Consider the following 9,728-nt stretch of genomic DNA (forward strand, 5'->3'; position numbering starts at 1 on the left):
GACTCTATTTGCCATTGAAAAGTCACCTTGGGTATGCGCATATTGTACGGAAGAAAGCACGTAGTGTCTTTATACTTTTTATCCCAAAAAATGAAGTTCATATGGGCATTCTATATTGTTTGTACAACTTGTTTTCTCTCAAAGTACACTATATGTGATTTTGAACAGCTAAAATAAGTAAGTACATTATAAGTGTTTTCAATTCAGAAAGCTTTACTTCTTCAGTGTGTGAGTGTGAGATGAAAATTCTGTTTCACTGTTTTCCACGGCTCCCTGTCTCCCTCCGAGAGATTTCAAACATTTTTTTATTATTTAATTTCATCATCCGTGGGCCCCCCCAAATATCAACTTTCATCCAGCCTCTCTTGCTAATATTTGATTTTCTTGCTACTGCAGTCATTATTTTATTCTTCAACCCTCACTGCACCCGTCTTCCCTAAGAAGAAAAATGGTAAATAAAGGCAAGATTTCATCGTGTGTGTGTGTGTGTGTGTGTGTGTGTGTGTGTGTGTGTGTGTGTGTGTGTGTGTGTGTGTGTGTGTGTGTGTGTGTGTGTGTGTGTGTGTGTGTGTGTGTGTGTGTGTGTGTGTGTGTGTGTGTGTGTGTGTGTGTGTGTGTGTGTGTGTGTGTGTGTGTGTGTGTGTGTGTGTGTGTGTGTGTGTGTGTGTGTGTGTGTGTCATTTATATTATCATTGCAGTTATTTATGGCTGTGTATAAATGTGAACTATATTACAGAGTAATGCAGTATACACGCGCATGTATTTTAAGTTTGCCATTTACTTGTGTGGGTGTCTGCGTGCACATGTGTTATGGCGTGTTTGCATTAGCACTGCGAGCACTAACCAAGTGGAAATGACGGTAATTAACTAAACGAGCTACATCGTCACCTGAGGGGGAGAGAGAGAGACATACAGAATGTGAAGCTGCTTCTGTATGAGAAAGAAAAGGAAGTGAAAGCGTGTCCAAGAGATGAGAATTATGAGGAGGGTTTTTTTAAGAAAGACTATGGGTGCATCCCAACTCTTAGTTGCATTCACGTTTCCCCCACTTGCGTCTTTTCATTGCGTCTTAGTCCTTCCTACCAGGGATTCATGTCGACTTAGGAAACCACCTGAGGAGAGAAGAAATGAGGAAATATGTTTTTTAGAGACACAAGACATACTTCCTTCTTAAGCGTTCTGTGAATTGACGATCATAGCTGAATCATCTGTCTGACAGCTTTAACAGCTGTTGAGACTTTTGATGGAGTTTGTGTCTGTACTGTACTAATATTGGTAAAGGCACACAGTTATCAGTACAGAGCTGCAGTGTTTTCTCTCTGCAGCCGGTTACCTGTGTTTGTGTGCACGATCACAGGATTAAAAAAAACATCACCTTTCGGGACTTTTGGGGCTCCAAACAAACCCTGCGTTCTGTATTTACATGATACTGTACTGTATCCTGCTTAGAGGTGCAGGAATCATTTGTTTTGGTAGAATGCGTTTATAATATTTTTTCATAATTTGCGTCTGTGTTTATTTGTTTGATTTTGGTGTCTTTTTAAACACTGGCGAAGATTTTTTAGGCAGGGAATACAGAAAATATGTAACTCATGTAATACCCAATGCTTGGATGATCACTCAACGTCCAATAAAATATCCAAAAAGTGGGCGTGTTGGCCAGTAAAAAACTTCAGGGAAGGCTTCTTGTGTGTATCCTCGATCCTCAGGGCAGAAATGAACGCTATGGGACGTAGCGTCGAGCCATACCTTACCATACCATAGTGCTGTAGAGATAGGTCTGGATATCCAAGACTATCCACAGGCCTCACAGATTCAGAATAGCTTAACGTGTCACAGCCTTAAGTGACCTAGAAAAACAAATTGTCAAATGGAAATTATTTCTCCTCCTGTACAATGCTTTAATTTTTTTACATGGATTCAAGTGGAGAGGTCAGCACTGGAATGCAACTTGCATTTCTTCAAAACGTTGAATCAAGCAGACACCCCTCTGTACTGTAGGTTACACCATGCCGCTTCAGAGGCAGACAAGGGTTGGTAGTCCAACTGTTTCTTTCCTTTTGATGAGCTGCTCTGTGGATACAGTTGAGAATAAACTCTAAATAAAACCCCTTTTATCATCCACACATAATAATTTACACAGAGAGTAAGAAACTAACCTGCTGTTACACAAAATAACCTTTTGTACCGAAGTACTTCTAAAATGCACAGAAAAAGGTTTTCCAAATCTCACAAAGTCTGTTCTTCAGGACCCATGCAGCTCCAGGGGTTAATGCTGAGCTTCTTTTTTTACTCTTACTAATCTTTGTTACTGATACTTTTGAGATTAAACTTTGTGAAATTGAGGTGCAGCACAAGAGCAAAAATAACAAGCCCTTAATGAATAATTGACCTTGATGCAATGTTCAATCATGATGCAATATGGTGCAACGATGAAGAAGGGGAAATTACTTCACCTTTCTGTTACACCTTGTCTTGACAGTGTCAGCGCATAATCCCTGTAGTCAGGCATGTAAAATGGAGGAAAATAGACTTTGGTTTAATATGAGTAAAGTGTGAGTAAAACATAAGCTGCTGCAGCCTATGTAGACAGCTGGATTGATTAAGACAGAAGAGTATCTATTTGCCTAAGACAGGAAGAAAAGCTGAAAGACAGCTTTCTGTGTAGACACACCATCACCATCCATCATGAGTGTTAAAGTAAAGGTGTGTTCCACTGGTGCAGCAAAAAAAAAAATCTTGTTCCCTTTAACGGAAACGGACGCAACCACCAGAACGATCACTCCATTGAATGGACTTACAGATATGGGTCAGAAGGAACCTGCCAAACCTACCAGCAGGTTCAGACGGCCGTTATCATTATGTCGCCGTTTGGACCCATTAGCATTGCTTTTTAATTCTCTGGGAGTCCTGTTACAACCCGAATGTTTCCTGAATGAAAACCAAGCCAACGTTACTTGGTTTGGTTTAGTCAACAATATGTGAATAGATTTAAGGACAGATTGTGGTTTGGGTTTAAATACCAAGGAAGGTTTTGTTAGAGTGATGCGGATGGGTGATCCATCTTACTAAGCTAATGGTCTACTGAGCCAACTAGGAGGTAGAGTAGGGCAACGTATAATATCTATTAAATCATTTGATAACAGCAATATAGTCTGACATAACAGACAGGTCGTCGTCAATACCGTGTAAAGTTGAAAATGTTTTTCAGACCGATTTATTCTGAGTTTTGGTGGAGAATATATTTCTGTTCTGAATGTCTGTATTTGGCAAGAAAACAATGCTGGGTCATGCACTGAATCTGTGTGATCATTTGGGTTTTTCGAGGATTTTTGATCGACTTTGACTAAATTAAAGATGACTATTGTTACAAATCATTATCTCTACTCTCATCTAATTCCCATCAGTGTAACACACAAGTAACATAGATTAATGGTGAGACATTAATAATGCCAACCCATTCTAGAAAAGGTGCTGTCTTTTTCTCCGTAAAAGCAAAGGAGACAGGAGCAATTATTGAGCTCATTATTCTAAAACGACTCCTACTCATGCTGTCTCACCCGTTTTAATACTAACCAGCTAAGTGGATCTGAAATTGTTGAAATGGTATGGAACCTGGGTGGGCAAAATGAAAAAGTAGCGCTTTCCCCTCGCGCTTCACCATTTTGAAGTTGTTACTCTCACATAATTCATTATTACAGAAACTTGAGACTAATGAAAAAGCAGATTTTCTGTGTGATGATGGTCGTTTGGATGTAATATGTTTGGGATTTCGGGTGTGTTTCATGAACATTTAAATAACAATGTCTACTTGCAGGGATCTGTGCAGGAGACATTTCCTGATTTTGCTGCTTCACAATAAAATCATTTAAATAACAAAATAACAGGGGAGCCTATTGTGAAGAATTTGTAGGACATTTTTGTTTATTTGTTTTACAGCATCTCCAGCTTGTCAACAGCCACTGCAGACATAACAAAGAAAAACAGGTAGTGTGTAGCAATATATCCTACATGTTCGTGAGTTGGGGTACATGTTATTAACCTTAAAATCAGGTTATTATCCACTGGCGGTCCCAGGGGCTGCCTTGGAGGCAACTGTGGAAGAGTTCCAGAGAGTTGCATAAGTGCAGGGGAACAAACATTGACACGTCGCTGACAGTCTGATAATAACACACAAATTTCCCTTTCAGTGCTTTCTATGGCATGAGAAATACTTACAAAATAATAATGGTTTAAAATATAAAAACAGCCAAAATACACCGAGCTACCTTGAGCTCAGATGTTGTGGTGAAAGAGATGTAGTCGTAGGTCCTTCAATGTGAGCTGGAGACGTTTTTCTGTTCACACTATTAAATGAACCCAATGTGTCCTCACTCTGTCCCAGATTACCTCCGACTGTGGTCTGATCTCAGTGTGTCCTCAATCCGTCCTGTCACACCTGTACTTAGAGCTGTCCACTTGTGGTCTGATCACTCCGGACGGATTTAAGAAACCGGTCTGAACTGGGCTTATGTCTGTATACACAAGGGCGGAGATGGACTTTAAAGGATACTCTTTTAAAGTGGCTACAGCATATTTTACTGGAAGCAAATGACAAGCCAAAAAAGAAAATCAGTTATTGCAGGTTTAAGAAGGCAAATTCTTGCAGATGTTTATTGTCAGTTAAAGAAACAGTTTGCACATGCTAACATGGGATAGTGTTCTCTGCTGTCTGCTCTTAGATATACATATACGCTATTTGTAAATTGCGGGGACATTTAGAAATGATGATGCAGTGATATCATTTATCTTTAGCTTAGTGAAGAGGTCTGTCATGACTACAGTAACGATCCTAAACAGGGTTTACCCAAGCTTAATATATAGATTTATAGATCCATCTGTACTTTATTAGTTATGCCAATTAACCAGTTTAATGTAATTATGTGGTTGAATGATTTTATATAATGAATCATAGTTGAATCACACTTTTGTTCTCAAGATTACTTCTAATAGGGGATTAATGTAAATCAAACTTAGCTTCAACACAGAAGGAGCATTGATTCATTTTATCTTACCTAGGATTGGAAAACGTGAACTATAATAGGTACAAGGCTTTTGAAATATGGACAAAAATGATGACCAAATCTACACCCTAATATACTGTTAGTTCAAAGAACTTTCATGCAACCTTGTCTCTGCTAAAATCTCAGAAAGGTACTGTGGTCAACCAGACAGATGGATGAAAGAAATGTAGGACTTGGTTGGCAGCCGTGCGCTGAGCCTTTCGGGCAGCCCCTCCTTTAATATTGTGTATTAATTCCACCTGGTTATCAGCTGATCACCAGTCCAGTGGGAGTCGACACAGCCTCAGTGGCACATATCAGAGCAAAAAGTCCTTTATTAACTTGACTATGACAAAGTTGCCGGATGTGTGACTTTGCACGATATTATCCAATTTTCTTTTCTGATTTCAAACCAGCGTATGAGTGACTGAGCTGAGAGTGAAGTGTGGGGAAATGCAAACATTCCCTTTCTTTTTCTCTTACCGGTCTGTGTGCTTCAAGTCAATGACTGTCTTTATTCTTCAGTCAAGGGATCCTTTCGCCCGCTAAGTGGTCGAGTGAGGCTTAGCTGTAGTAGACAGGGTTCCAACGCAGTATGGAAAGGTGTGGAATTTAGTTTGAGTAATTCCAGGCCTGGATAAGTATAGAAAAAGGGAAAGAAGGTGTGGAAAATGTTTGCATTGTTTCCAGACTATTATCTCACTTTCGAAAATAAAATATGTTAATATTTACATATCAAAACAAGTTTACTAACGCAACATAGCCTACCTGTAGATGATATGAAACTAATCAAGCTGGCTGTAGAATGGTGTCGGGTTATCATGGTTACTGATCGCTGTGCAACTGCAATTCTCATTTATTTTTCCATATGTTTCGTCTACATTTTATTTAAGATTTATTTTCATTCATCATTTTATTTATTTACAAGTATGTTTACTCTTCAAGCATTGAGCTTGAATTGTCAAACCTGGGCAGGAATGAGGACTCAGATGCGGAGGTACGCAGATCAAACTGGTATTTATTCTTAAAATCCAAAACGTGAGGCACAGAGCCAATAAACCACAGAATGAAAGGTCGCTCCAAACGGGTAAAATAATTATCAAAGTGAACAAACAAGACACAAAAGCAAAGTCGCTCCAACCAGGAGGAAAAACAATTCAAGTAGTTAGCAAAAATGGCACAAAAACAAAGTCGCTCTGACCAGGACGATAACAGGGTGAGAAAAAGAGCTTTTCAAAAAATCAGTTATTCTTACTAGGAAAAACGGGGAATACAAAAACCTGAGCGCGGATACTAGGATCTCTTGACATGAAACAAGGCTGTGGAAACGAGCTGCAAACATTCGGCATAACTGACGAAATATTCTGGCAACGAGACAGGGAAAGACAGACTTTACACACATGAAGGGAGGGGGGGCCACAGGTGGAAACAGTCAAGGATCGGGGGATGACGTCAGACCGGTGACACAAGATGGAGGGCAAGTGACCTGGAACGAGAGGAGAGTTACTCCTAAAACCCAAAGACAGGACAGACCTCACCGCGGCGTGACATGAATAAAATGCTGTGCGTTGAACATGTCCCGGTTTGGAGTTCATTCACTTATATTAGCTACAGTACGTACGTAAAAATGTCTTGTAATTACTTGGCAACATAATAGAATACATAGTTAGAATTTAACAAAAGTGTTAAAGGTTGGATTTAGAACCATTTATTTACATAATTAGCATTTTACAATTGGTATTCAGATGTTTAATATTGACTGAAAAATCCTCAAAAGTCTGGAAATTTGAAATGGAAAATGTGTAGGAACCTTGAGTACAGTCAGTCAAGTGGGAACTTCTAGTGATTTTTTATTTAATTGTATTTTATCTGTTGATTCATGTTGTCTTTTAGCATTTAACGTTAGCTTGTCAGGCCCAAAAAGCTGAGGAGATGTCGGTCAGGTCTGACATTATAATGTATATAGAAAAAATATCACTTGTGGTAGACTAGGCCTGTGTGAAGCTACATGGATGAATGCCAGTTTTTGATTGAAAACGAAGAGAAAAAAAAAACAGTACAGAGACTCTCTCTCTCACACACACACACACACACACACACACACACACACGTGCCAGAGCAAACACACTACACTTCAAGCATAACAAACACCCAGCTACTACAAATATACGAACAGAAAACACAAGTAAACATGGTCTCGTTCTGGCGTTGCTGACAGACATCATGAAGCTGAAGCAACTCGTACCGTCAACATCAGAGAAATACAACACACACACACACACACACACACACACACACACACACACACACACACACACACACACACACACACACTTACACTTGTTAATCCTCAGACATGCATATGAATTCACATGTGTGCACACAAAGCAACTCTATCTCTCACTGAGAATTCTCTCACAGCTCCACCAAAGTTGTGCACACACTGACACACATACCCTGCAGCTCACTGCACAGTAATACTGTACACATGCCAGCAAGCTGATGGGAGTGGAATGGCCTTAGTCCATGTTTTATGTGTTGGACTTCAACTCACTAGTTCACTTTGATTTGACCAGGCAGCCGAAAACATATTGAGAATTTATTTGTTCACATTTTCAAAATTCATCTTGGGACTCTATTCCTCAGAAAGCCTCCTTGGATTCCTTCTGATCAGTGCCATGTTAGCTTGTGCCGCACTGCAAGACAAATGTTGAATATTTCATGGAGTAGCTGCGTGTTGTGTTTCAACTCCTCCACAGGTACACTTGTAGGCTAACTGTCTTTGGAGACGTGCAAAATGCATGTAGTGCGGCTTGAGTCTGCAACTACTGTATGAATCTGATAAGAAACAATTCAGCTTAAATAAAAAACAGTAGTAAATATACCAAAGGGAAATTAAGACAACTCAGTTAAAACAAACCGCTAATTGGTTTCTTTGTTTAGAAAAATCTGTATTTTTATTGCTAAAATGTGATACAATAATATTTGTTTTTGTACACTGCTTTCAAGCAATATAAAGGTGACATATACTGTACAAGTCAGCCATTTGGGACTTTTGACGTGATGTGGATGTAGTGGATACTTTCTGCTGAGATGCTGAAGCCTTGCTGTTGTGCTATTGTGGTAAGCTTGCTCGGATTCACAGTAGACACAGAGTTTTGGTTTAATTTCATTTTAAAATGAGCTGAAACTTTGGACACTTTCTGCCGTTCACCCTTCGCTATTTTCTACCATGGATGTGGTATCCACAGCCTAAGCTTGTTGTGCGACCATAAGCACAGTACACTTAACTGTATATTTACATACAATTAGTTAAACAGAAGAGTCTTAGTAATAAAGCAACTCGAGTTTCAACCCGTTTGTGGGGATTATCACCAACTGCCTCAGGAGAAAGGGCCTTTTATGATTCTCAGATATAAAAGCAAATTTCAAATCTTGAATTAGTTGAAGTTGAACCTTTGCTGGCTGACAGATGATGGTACTAGGAAAGCCGATTGAGCTGAAGGGAATGGGAACACGCATTTGATGTCAAATGAGTCAAAATTCGGGTCATGACAAGTCATTTCTTCTAACGTTTGTGGGGTTGCAACTAACAATAATTTGTCAATATTGATCAATGTGTCAAAGTTCTTTGGATTAGTTGATTAGTTCAGTCGATAAAATCTCAGAATATTGATATATGCCCATCATATGAACCAGAGGAGACCAGCACATAATTTGAATCGCTGGCAACGGTGAATGCATGGAAATGTTCCTCAGTAAATTACTTGAACATTTAATGGATTTGTTAATATTATTTCTGATCCACTAATCTATCAATTGACTAATTGTATATATGATATATATAGCAACATTAATTTATGCAAATGGGTTCCAACGGGTAACTTTTAAATAAAAAATGTCAAAGACAGAATTACAGCTTTGAAGGAAGTGCATGCGGAAGAGAGAGATACAGAAAAGGTGGAGACGAACGATCCAAACTAATGAATAAAAAAAAAAAAATACTCACAAAAATGGTAAACTGGAAGCAACAACAAACATGCATTATGCTATCATGCATGTCTGAAGGCTAAAGATGAAACTACTCTTCTCTGTCCTTTTGTGTTTTAAGTGTTTACACCCAAATGATCTCTCCTCATCTTATAACGTGAGCACTTCTGAACCATGAAATGTGACCCACCGTCTTTCACCGTCAGTGGACAGCTCTGCACAACATCACATGCTCGAGAACTGACCTAAATTGTTTCTGGCTTATGGTAAAGGCTCATTCATAATAACCACTCTTCTTCAAGGTCACAAGAAAATCATCTGTGCTCTCTGCCTCTTTTTCTTCACAAAATCATAAATGTCGAACGGAAAGATATACCCGAGGAACTCTAGGTATAGCTTATTTGATCGACCCAGCCCGACCTCTCCTCACTCAAATTATTTCGCCATCTACCTCTGTATTAATCTCGCTGTCATTCCTATCTCTCCTTATCATCTCACTCTATCTGTCTGTCGCCTCTATGCAGTCCTCTCTCTTGATCTATCTGTCTGTCAAGGCGACCGTTCCTCTGCTGCATCTCTGTTTCTACCCATCTATCTGAATCTCTCTCTCTCTTCGGGGGACATGGGCCCAGTCAAATCGATCACATCACCCCATCCGTGTCCCCCTCGCAACACACATATCTCTCTCTCTCTCTC

The sequence above is a fragment of the Echiichthys vipera genome (genome assembly GCF_963691815.1).
Source record: "Echiichthys vipera genome assembly, chromosome: 22".
NCBI classification, from domain to species: domain Eukaryota; kingdom Metazoa; phylum Chordata; class Actinopteri; order Perciformes; family Trachinidae; genus Echiichthys; species Echiichthys vipera.